General features: G+C 42.2%; 1 protein-coding gene across 1 annotated transcript in view; it reads left to right on the top strand.

Annotated features, from left to right (window-relative positions):
- The first annotated feature begins 1,305 nt into the window (after positions 1-1,305).
- pdlim2 (PDZ and LIM domain 2 (mystique)) overlaps positions 1,306-11,333 on the top strand; it is a 45,235-nt gene continuing 35,207 nt past the window's right edge. The window contains exon 1 of the mRNA XM_084360205.1: positions 1,306-1,664. The gene's annotated coding sequence lies outside the window, so the exon portion shown is untranslated. The remainder of the gene's footprint in view (positions 1,665-11,333) is intronic.

Raw genomic sequence — 11,333 nt, 5'->3', positions numbered from 1 at the left:
TCTGTAAGACGTGCTGGAGCAGGTCTGATCCATGGAGGCCCCAACCCCCAACATACAGGACTCAGAGGATCCACTATAAAACGCCCTGGTGCCAGACACCACAGGACACCCTCAGAGGTCCATGTCTTGACAGGTCAGAGCTGTTTTGGCTGCACAAGGGGAACCTTCACAATATTACAGTAGGCAGTTGGTCATAATGTTATGCCTGATCAGTGTATACTCAGTGGCTCTTTTATTAGGTACACTGGTACAATCTAATGCCACTCAATGCAACAGCTCTGCCGTAACATCCATCTGTACCAAGCTCATAATATTGTTTTTTTTTTAGAAATGTGTAATGTCAATCAAATGTTTAGAAATGAGGTGGTTTTCACTGTATGACATTATAATGAAAGGTGTTTCTATTTTATATGTTTTTTACATCAATTATAAATCTTGTTTTTTCAGGTTGTTTAATTGCAGTATTTCTTTTTATTGATAAAAAAAAAAGTGTAACAAGACAGAAACAACAAGAAAACAACGACAGCAACAAATTGAAATGGGCTGATATACAGACAACAAACAAGTACAATTATTTTGACAAACAATGATATTTGATGAGTTGTGTGTGGTTCGAGTGTGAGTGGATGTTTGCATATTTGTATGAGTGGCAGTGATCTGTATCTGTGTTCGGGGATCTAGGTCAGGTAGGTTGGTAGGTGTGTGAGTAAGGGGTGAAGTATGAGCGGCGGAAAGAGAGAAGAAATAAAAAGTAGAAAAGGTTTCTAATTTCGTTCCTTCCACTTAAATACATGAGTGTGGCAGAATATTAGAGAAACAGTTGAATCCAGTGCAACACCACCATTAACTCTGACCTCAGTGCTAAAATGAATAACTGAATGAAGACCTCTGTGACAGTATCAAAAATAAGAAACATTATAAGTGTTAAAAAAACAGACTTTATGGCAGAACAGTTGCTGTACTACGCGCAGCCAGCAGGTGGCGCGCGGACACAAAACAGCCGCTGTGTATGTATGAATGGATCAATTATCACTGCGGCCCCCCCCCCCCCTCCTCCTCTCCTCTCACCCTTTCTCCTCTCCTCTCCTCCCCTCCCCTCCCCTCTCCTCCCCTCCCCTCCCCTCCCCTCTCCTCTCCTCTCCTCCCCTCTCCTCTCCTCTCCTCTCCTCCTCCCTCCTCTCCTCTCCTCTCCTCTCCTCTCCTCTCCTCTCCTCCTCTCTCCTCTCCTCTCCTCTTCCCTCCTCCCCTCCTCTCCTCTCACCCTTTCTCCTCTCCTCTCCTCTCCTCCTCCCTCCTCCCTGATGGGACACGCCCCGGGTTTCTGCCTGAGTCAAAGCTTTTATTTTGGTAACAGCACATGGCACCGCGAGCCCGTCCCAGTGATCGCACTGCGCGCGCAGCCACAGGTGGTGTTGAGCCGTGCCTCCTCTGAGAGGACGCCAGTCGGACAGAGACGGGACTAGCAGCGCTTCATCGCCGCTCCAGCGCTCCTACACTGACGGAGGGAGCTCACAGAGAAGCGCTCTGCCTTGTTTTGGAGGCAGCTGTTGTTGGAGGCTGAGGTGAAGCGGGACCTGCCGGGTGCGTGTTCAGGGTTGAGTCGGGGAGCGCGCAGAGATTCAGCAGGTGGAGACTGCACCTTAAATCACCCTGCACTCACCTCGGTAAGCAAACAGCCTTATTTAAAGTGTCTTAACTAAAGAAACTGGATTTAATTCCATTAATCCACACTTTGGAGGGGTTACATGGTTATTTGTTAGTCGTACTTTTGTTTGCAACTTGTGCGTCATGTTGTGATTTATCACTGGATTAATGCTAATTATTAAACCTGATAGACTGGTATCTGTTAACTAAAAAAAGTGTGGGAACCTCGGGGAAGGCAGCGAGCCTTTGCTAAATTATGATTGATGCCGCAGTAAAAGTATTCAGAAGCCACAGAAGGGGAGCTGTTTTGGCCAGTTAGAAGAAGTGGAAATTGCAAGTCAGTCCAAATGAATAGAAAAAGTAGAGCCACACAGAGCACACTGGCTCCCACCCTGTCAGCGCATCCAGGAGAGCAGGGAGGCTGAGCACATGAAGCAGTCAGTGTGATTTGTGGAGGGGCTGGGCCAGGTGCAACCTCAGGACACCTGAAGTCAGTGTTTATGTCACATTAGTTGAATTGGTGAAGCTGTTATCTTCTCTCCTCCTCTTTAAGTGGCCTGTTGAGGTTTCCAGGTCTACTGTGGTTCAAGTTCAAGCCAGCTCTGCCCACACATGGCTGTTCATCCAGCTCACCTAAAGAAATGTGCACAGCTAAACAGATCTGACTTGTGTGGGCAGCAGGTGGGAAAATACTTAAAGGAAAGGTTCTCCCCAAATATGAAAATTCAGTCCCGATCCACTCAGCCACATGTGGATGAAAAGTCAGTCAAAGTTTCTTCGCCCACACAACATTTCTGGATCTTCACAGCAAAACAGCGCTGCAGCATTCTCCTGATCAACTGAAGTAGATGGAGACTTGTTTTAAAAAGTAAAAAATAAAGGGGAAAAATATAGAAAATTGGCTTCATACAGCTTGTACGGTGTAATCCAAGTTGTCAAAAGCCCTGAGATCCCAAATTAATTAAAAAAGATGTTATTTACTTTCCCCTTAAAGCTAAAATCTTCACTGTAGCTGCTGAGCTAAAAGTGTTAGCACGCGCCCCGTCAGACACGGGCACAAGAGCTTGACTGTGCCTTGAGGGTGTAGATAGTATCTCTTCAAATTAATTTGGGACTCGGGGCTTTCAGAGACTTAGGTCATGCTGCATTCACTTGCTCCTCGGATGGTCCCATTTCCTGAGTTGGGAAGTTTTTCTTCCAACTTTGGTGCGTCACGTCGGAATGTGATGGCAACATGGACGCCAGAAAGAAGTTGTTTAACATTTAGTCGCTCAGAGTGTTTAAACCACACGTTGACAGCTGTTTCCAGTATTTTAGTGGCAAGGGAGACTTAAGGAAATGGCACAATGACTTTACAATACATGAGTTCGGTAAAAGTTTCTTACCATCAGCCCAAAGTGTACTTATGTCCGCCATGTTTCAGTGTCATATGACGTCAACTCAGTAACTCCTGAGTTTTTTCTCAGTTGGAAAAAACGTTTTTCCGATAATTCCAGCAGCAAATGAACGCACAGTTACGCTAGGACAAGCTGTATGGACCTATTTCATTTATGGTTTTTTTTTACATTTTAAAACGAGTCCCCGTCTACTTCAGTTGTTTAGGAGAATGCTTCAACACTGTTTCTCTGTGAAGCTCCAGAAATGTTTTGCGGACTACAAAACTTGGCTGAGTAGATTAATGACTCAATTTTTAATTTTTGGTCGAGCTGTTCCTTTAAGGTGTTGGTCGGCGTTCCTGTATAATCCAGAACAGTCCCTGTGAAACCTCATATTCCTGAACCCTTCACCGCCTGCTGTTTGTGTACCTTCCCCATTGTGTCTGAGCCTTTCATGTGTGTACTCTACCTTTCCCTCCTCTCACTTTATATTGTGTTTGTTTCCTGATGGCTTTGTTATTTTTGTTTTTGAGTGAGAGAGTGAGAGAGAGAGAGAGAGAGAGAGAGAGAGAGAGAGAGAGAAAGAAAGAGAGAGAGAGAGAGAGAGAGAGAGAGAGAGAGAGAGAGAGAGAGCACTGTGCTGTTCCTCAGATAGGATGAGGCTAAAGCCATCAAGGAACCAAAAACAGACCACTGTAATTTAGGATAGAGCAGCAGCTTTTTAAGAAAACAGGGAAAAGGCCAACTCGTTACCTTCTAATTCAGGGAAAGAATTTTTTTGTTTGTGTTACAATTGCATTGAGGTTTTAACTGACGCAGAAGAACATTTTTGTCTTCTAGTTTTGTTACCGTGTTGTGTCTTCAGGGCCTATGAACATGTGCACGGTCATGCAGGAAGTCTGACAGATGCAAGGGGGGTAGATTTTGGCCTGTGGTTTTCAGATTTAACTGATACAGAGGAGTTATGACTGTTCTTTCTTTCACACTGCATCAGATTAAGTAGAAAAAGCAGTTTCTCACTAGGCATCAAACGATGGGCTGAGGTGCACCGTTGCAGGAGCGTGCACGTAATGAACAAAGCTGGCGGTTGCTTGGTGTTTCTTTCGAGAAGAGTGCCTAATGGTGCATGCAGAGGATGTGGTGAAGTGAACTGATTGCTGAGCAGCAGAGTGTGTAGTCTGTGAACTGCAGTAACATGATCTCCAGATGATGATGATGATGATGATGATGATGATGCAGAGGGAGATAAGTCGAGCCAATAGCACACTGAACTGTTCTTGTCTCGTTACCTCACGGTGGAAACAATCCAGTCAAGTGTTGCAGTGCTGCAGCAAACTGGTAAAGGGATGATGGGTAATCTTAGAAAGAGTTTTTTTTTGTATTGCAGTAGATGATGAGGTTATGTCACTTTTTTTAAAGGATTATTCCACACGAAAATTAAAATTCTGTCATTATCTGCTCACCCACGTGCCAATGGAAGTCCATAAAAGTCCACAAAACATTTATGGATTTTCGCAACAAAACAGCATTGCAGCATTCTCCTTAATGACTGAAGTAGATGGGGATTTGCTCCAGGAATATTTTGTGTACAAAACTTCATCTGACTTTCCATCGACATGTGGGTGAGAAGATAATGAATGAATTTTTATTTTTGGGTGAACTTGTCCTTTAAGATTATGTCAAAGGCGCGCGCACCCTTTTAATGGGAGTGACCCACGAACATTTCAGGTATGGCTTCGTCTGTAATTATTTTGATGACAAAAGCGTGATTAGCGATAATATATTACCACAGAAACTCATCAACCAACACCCTCTTTTGGCGTCATGTGTTATTGTTTGATATTTTCTCATCTCCCTAGTGACTGCAGCTATATCTGACCCAATGGGTGTGATTTGGAGAATACCTAGAATGTTATTCCACTCTGCTCAGGCCGGGGAGAGGCTTGCTATTGCATTCTTCTCCTTTTTATTCAGTGGGTGTGTGTGTGTGTGTCCAGGTAGGTGCCGGCCTGCCAGGGTAACTGCATGACACACAGGGTAGAGTCAACATCTGACTGCATCACTGACGAGAGCTGTGGAAAGTTCACACTGGTGAAAGGCCACCAGCGAGAGCCTGTGGACGAGCGTGATTCATCCCAGGAATATTCCCGGGCAGCCGCTGTGGTTCATCTGAGAGGGAGAGAGAGAGTGTGTGTGCCTTTGCATCAAAGCTCAGCAAAATCTCTCAGTTGAATGCATTGCGTCTGCTATGTTCATCAGCCATTCTTTCAGCATTAGCTTGTCGGGGGAGCCAGTGCTTGTTCATTTCAATTCAGTGGATTTTGGCCCAGAGTTGAGGAAGAAGAAAAACAGTCTCTGCTAAGAACTGACTCAGGGAAGAGGTGAAGGGTAGATGTAGGTGGCCAGGTTCAGCTGCCAGACATTTTATTAGACAGAGGTTTAGTCAGATATCTGTTTAGTTAATCTAATCCAATTCTGTTTTCATTAATATTTGATTTCCACTACAGGACATATGATTACATCTTGTTTTTCCAAATGTTTCGTTCCTCAGAATAAATGAGGTGTTAATTCTCAGGGTTAGCTTTGTTAAACACCATGATGTTTGTGGTTTCCTGCGAAGCAGATATTTATTGGTTTCCCATTTCACTCTGCATGTTTATCAGGCCACGCATTCTTTCCATTTGATGCATTATAACAGTTTTCAGTACTGATACTAAGTAGAGGTGTGAGAATTTCTCAATTTTTAAGATGCATCGCGATACGGACAAGGAAGATTCTGCATCGATGCAGAGACGGAGCATGATGGAGAGTCTGCAGCTTATGTTGATTGTTGATTGTCCTCAGCTGGACTATAAAGTTTCGTTGCGATGTTGCTCCCGTGCTTTGAATTGGACAAACTGGACGAGACCCACACTGAGTGTGACTTCTGCCTCACAACAATTACCAATCATGTTAGCCATTTTTTACCTGAAGCTAACGTCTGCAGCCATAAATGAGAACTGTTACAGCAAGCCCAGCTAATCAGCCAAGATCTGAGGAGGCGCTGTCAACTTTGCCATCCAACTCTGACAGAGGTGTGTGCAGCAGAGTCAATAAATGCCTCATCTTAAACCTGCCAGGTGAAAACAATATTACTGTAGATTACAACAAACATGTAAGGCACTGCAGATGGATAAATGTTTTCTTTTTGTAATGTTTATGTATTGAAAAGATACAGCTTTTATTTTGTGGACATTTGTGGTCCGATTATTGGAAGGACTTTCTGAGTAAAAGGGGAATTTAAATGATGAAGACGTAGCCATGTGCAGTAATATAGATGACTGAGGATGCCAAACACTGAGATGCATCGAGAATCGTTTTGCATTCAAATCGTTGACAGCTGAATCGTAATTGAATTGTGAGGCCAGTGAAGATTCACACCTCTAATACTAAGGTATACTATACAGGATTTCCTAAAAAAAACAAAAAAAACTGTAGCCTCATACACTCAATACAGTAGATACCTCTTCACACTATACTCACTCATAGATACCAGCCACCTAAATAAGTTGTTTATCATCAAGATCCATGCCTTATAACCTGAGAAATTCACGATAGTGTCGAAAAACACCGTCTGACAATGGTAAAGAAAGTGAGAGAGAATTCTTGGATCTGCACCATAACAACACCAACACAACCAACAAACGGGCATGGGCATGGTCACAGGAAGTAAAGGAGGGGGCTGCAGCATCAATACAATATAACAAAGCATTTTAAAACCATCATATATGCATCATGCATAACATTTGCCGAATTTACAAGAAAGCCCTAATAATTAAGAATTTGTCATCGGCAGCATTTCAAAAGTTTCAAAAAGTTTTTCTAAACTCAACAACTCACAAAATTTGACGATTTTGTAGTGGAGTCTGGACTCACTTCCAGCAACCCTGGACATGGGTGAAAACACAACCTCCTTAGCGGAGGTCATAATCCCTCTCAGTTATCACTTACGAGCCACTAGAAGAGACCCTACCTTTGCCCGTGTTGTGTTATTTAGTACTTTTGCTTTGAGTTAAGCGTTTGTGTTTGACAACCTGGGAATGACACTCGACTCTTAATCATCTTGTTTACAAAGATGAAATTTGACAAATCCTGCACAGTATGCCTTTTTAAATACTAAAATAACTGTAAACATGGCTACTGGTTACCATAGCAGTATTGTGGTGACATGCTGATCAAAGTTAATTACTCATCAGGGTTGAGTCATCACAATTTCTGCCACACTCCAGTAAATTACACACACAGTTTCAGACTTGTTTTAGCACGTTTTACTCCTTCACCCCAAATTACCCATAACTTTGTCACGGTAAACACACCAAATTAAAGATTTATGCACATCGGTTAGGTGTTATTGAGTCTACGGACTGCCCCTGACCACCAGGGAGTTTTACTGAGGCTTGTGGCACGTGTTTTTTCTCATTTCTAGGTCAACATACGATCATATACCGCAAACCCAAGGTGACATATTTATATTTATGTGTGAGAGAAAAATTCTGCCACACATTTAGTATCACATACTAAGAATTGTTTTGTTTAACCTTTATTCACTAGGTCAAAAAAGTAGCGTTAAACATCAGTGCTAAAAATCAGTCGTACAGTTTTAGCTTCACCATAAACTTGAGAAAGTAAAAGAAAACAGTTCTCTGGTTTAGACACAATGATGTTGTTCCGATTTGATCCTTTAGTTTTCTGCATGAGCACAAGTGATGTGTTATTGAAAAGCTTTTGCAGATGAAACCCTTCAGGCTCTCTGCATGTTCGAGCAATGAGTCTTGAATCCAGCATTTGAAGACGGCCTCTTCTTTACCTTCATACCTCCAATATCTCTTTTGCCTGTAGGGACAATCTCTCATAGACGTGACAAGTGCCAAAAGGCCTTTAACATATAGAGAATGCAGATGACGGCTAAAACTTCCTCTAGTGAGTGAAAAATGGTAATATGGAAACTGAAATGCTGTCTCAGCTCCTGTGGTGTTTACCTTTTGAAATCTGATCAATCCTGCCATTAAATATGCCATTTTAGATTTTTGATATAGTGATATGACAAAGGTGGTGTTATTTCCTGTTTAAAGGCTACATTACGGTAAATGATGAACAATGTTAAACTTACCTGACTGTTTTACCCACTTAGTCATTATATCTACATTACTGATGGTTCTTTATAAAAAATCTCATTATTTTAATGTTTTGTGAAAGTACCAATAGTCATCCCTACAGTATTGAGATATTTGGTTAAGTATATTGTGATATTTGAATTTCTCTGTCAGTCCTAGCAGTAATGTAGTGCTTGTGAGGAGATTTATTAAGAGATATGATGTGTATGGAAATAAAGCCTAAAAATATTGTAATATTACTTGAAGGCCATAAGGATATAACCTCACCAATAACCCTTATCTATAAAATGCGGTCGAGGAAATCTTCTGGGTGCAGCTTATGATTATCTTCTTTAACGAATAATCAGCTGAATATGTACTTAATTATTCATTTGGTCCATAAATGTCAAAACATTTTGAAAAATTCACAATTTACTGAAGCCCAGGTGATTTTTACTTGTCTTGCCTGACCAACAGTTAAGCCTAAAGATATTTGGTCTACCTTCACAGAAGATAAAGACAAGTTCTTCACAGTTCAGTTGCAGGAGTTATCAGTTTTTAACATTGTGTGGCATTTTTGCTTGAAATATCACAATAGCAAACAATCATCAAATATCAGCTGATTTATTTTTCTGGCAATTAACTGATTATCAGCTCAACGCTACATTTGTTTTAGCTTAGTGTACGAGCCAGTGGATGAATCTGTTGAGGAGATTTGAATTCTGACTCTTGTAGTCCGTCAAACGATACACCTTCTTTTTGTGGGTGCGTTGGAATGCAGGTAAGTCATTGTGTGCACAATTCAAACACATCGCATCAGGCGTAAGTGAGAGTATTTCACCCCACCCATAGCTACAGCTCTCCTCACGCCGACCTCCTGCCGTGCAGCTGATGCTGAGCTGCGAGCCATAGAGATGACTTCATGACTAGAATTCTTCTCATTGTGTCGGTCGCGTTGAATTGTGATGCCAAACTGGCGCGGCAGCAAAAGCGGCGAGATGTCACCAGAACAGAATTCACCTTTTATGTGTATTGGCAGCTTCCCAGCAGCACTTTTGTGTGATAGTGGGGTTTCATCAAACAGTGTTCAGCACTTTGCTTTATGTGAGCAGCAGCGCAGTCTTAAAACCTCATCAGTGGCCAATTAAGCACCATGAGCGTGCCAATTATCCTCTCCACCACGACTTGTTGTTTGTCTTCTGCGCTGTTTGTCCGCTCTGCTGCATTCCTTCACCGTCCTTTCACTTTGACATTATCCACCACTCGCGTTTTTTACGATGCAGGCAGTGAACGTTTACGCAGAGAATTAGCAGGGTGCTCAGTTGATAATGAGCGCTCTATAGGAGACGTTGCAGAAGCTCATGGTACTAATTGACACCCCCAAAGGCTGGGAAACTTTGGGGCGGCTGCTCCCTGTCATTATCACAACTGCACTTATTTCTGGAGGCCAGAGCAATTAAGAGACTCTAATGATGGTGAGCCCAGTAACCCTGCTAATTGGCCCAGACTGTTAATAACTAACTGGGTCTGCACTGCGTGGCCCAAGCACTTGTGGAATGTGCGGCCGATGAAATGGGCCAGCGCTTGGAGGGATTTAGGGGAGTAGCGTGGCTGATGTCCTAGATCCACTTCATTGTAATATCCAGAGCCTTCCCGTACTTACTCCTCTTACTTTGATCTGTATTACGCAATGTTCGTAAGTGTTGACAGGCTTTTATCACTTTATTTACGGTTATTGAGTTAGATTATAATTTCCATTCCACTGTTGGCCACAGCGTGTATTTCTGTCTGCACTGTCTGATATGATGTGCTTTGGAGTATGAGAGTAAACTTAATATTGAGATCATCAGATATTAACCCATGATTGACAATGACAGTGTGTATACAGAGGTGCAAAAATATGGTAAAGCTGCAACTACTGCTACTGTCTTACCTGATAAATGGTTTCATGCTTCTGTATATGCATGAAACATTTTAATAATATCCATGATTATGGGAAAGTTAATAAATATACTGAGAAAAAAATCCAAATTAAAGTGCATTTTGATTTAAAGATCTGGAAATAAACTTCAACATGACACTGTCTCTTTAGAAAGGATCAGGCGCATTAGCTCTGTAAGGATGATGCAAGACCAGTTTCTGTTTGTGCTGTGAGTCAAACAACAGATGATGTACACTTGTTCGGGTGGAGACATTTAATTTTTCGAGAGGAGCAGTGTGTACTTTAAATGGCTTATGTCATTGTCTGTGGGTGCAGCTATGTATTACCTGTTACACTGGCGTCTTTGGGTAACAATGAATGCACATTTTCTCAGTGAGGAGTTGCAGATACAGCAGCTGTGTGTGTGTGTGTGTGTGTGTGTGTGTGTGTGTGTGTGTGCAGGCCTTGATGTGTTTATGATCCTGTAAGTGCTCCTCCCATTATCACTTTACACCACAGAGCTTTGTGTCTCCACCTGCCTTCTTTGCATTTATACAACAGACCAGCTTCATATTAACCATGAGCAGTTTTAGTAAAACTGTAGAGCTGCAACAATCACTCAAGCTAACTATTTTGATAATTGACTGATCAGTTTGAGTGTGTGTTACCCCTCAGAGTTGCCATAAGGCAGGGTTTGCGTACCAGCTCAGTGAGCGTACCTCACTGATGCCTCCCGCTGTTGCCCTGACTGTAGCCTAGTTGTGTTCAGCCTCTGAAGCTTGAAATCGAGTTGCCTGCCTAGCTGTACAGAGGGAGCTAAGCTAAGACAACGCAAATAACTGGAAGACGCACACTAACAGCAGGGGGCTTTTAAATGACAATGTTAGGATGGTCCTGTTGAGGACTGTCAGCCAATCGTCTATCGTCGCAACCCAAGCCGACAAAACAAGACATATGAGGACGTCATCTTGCGCTTTGGGAAACATAAATTTCCATTTTTCACCATTTTCTGACATTGTAGACCCAACAACTAACTGATTAGTCGTGAAAATAATCAATAGATTAAACGACAGTGTAAATTCTTGGTTAGTTGCAGCCTTAGTAAACTGGCAGATGAATCTACTATTTCAGAGCTGAAAAGTTTATTCTGTCGTGGTTTTGGCCCACTCATAGGGCTGCACGATACAGTCAAAAAGTTATATTTTGCCATTATTTTGACAGATGTTGTGATATAATTCATGATTGTTATGGATGATTCGA

The sequence above is a fragment of the Pagrus pagrus genome (genome assembly GCF_965226575.1).
Source record: "Pagrus pagrus genome assembly, chromosome: 8".
Lineage (NCBI taxonomy): Eukaryota > Metazoa > Chordata > Actinopteri > Spariformes > Sparidae > Pagrus > Pagrus pagrus.
The sequence above is the reverse complement of the archived record's forward strand: the minus strand, read 5'-3'. Positions and strand labels throughout refer to the sequence as shown.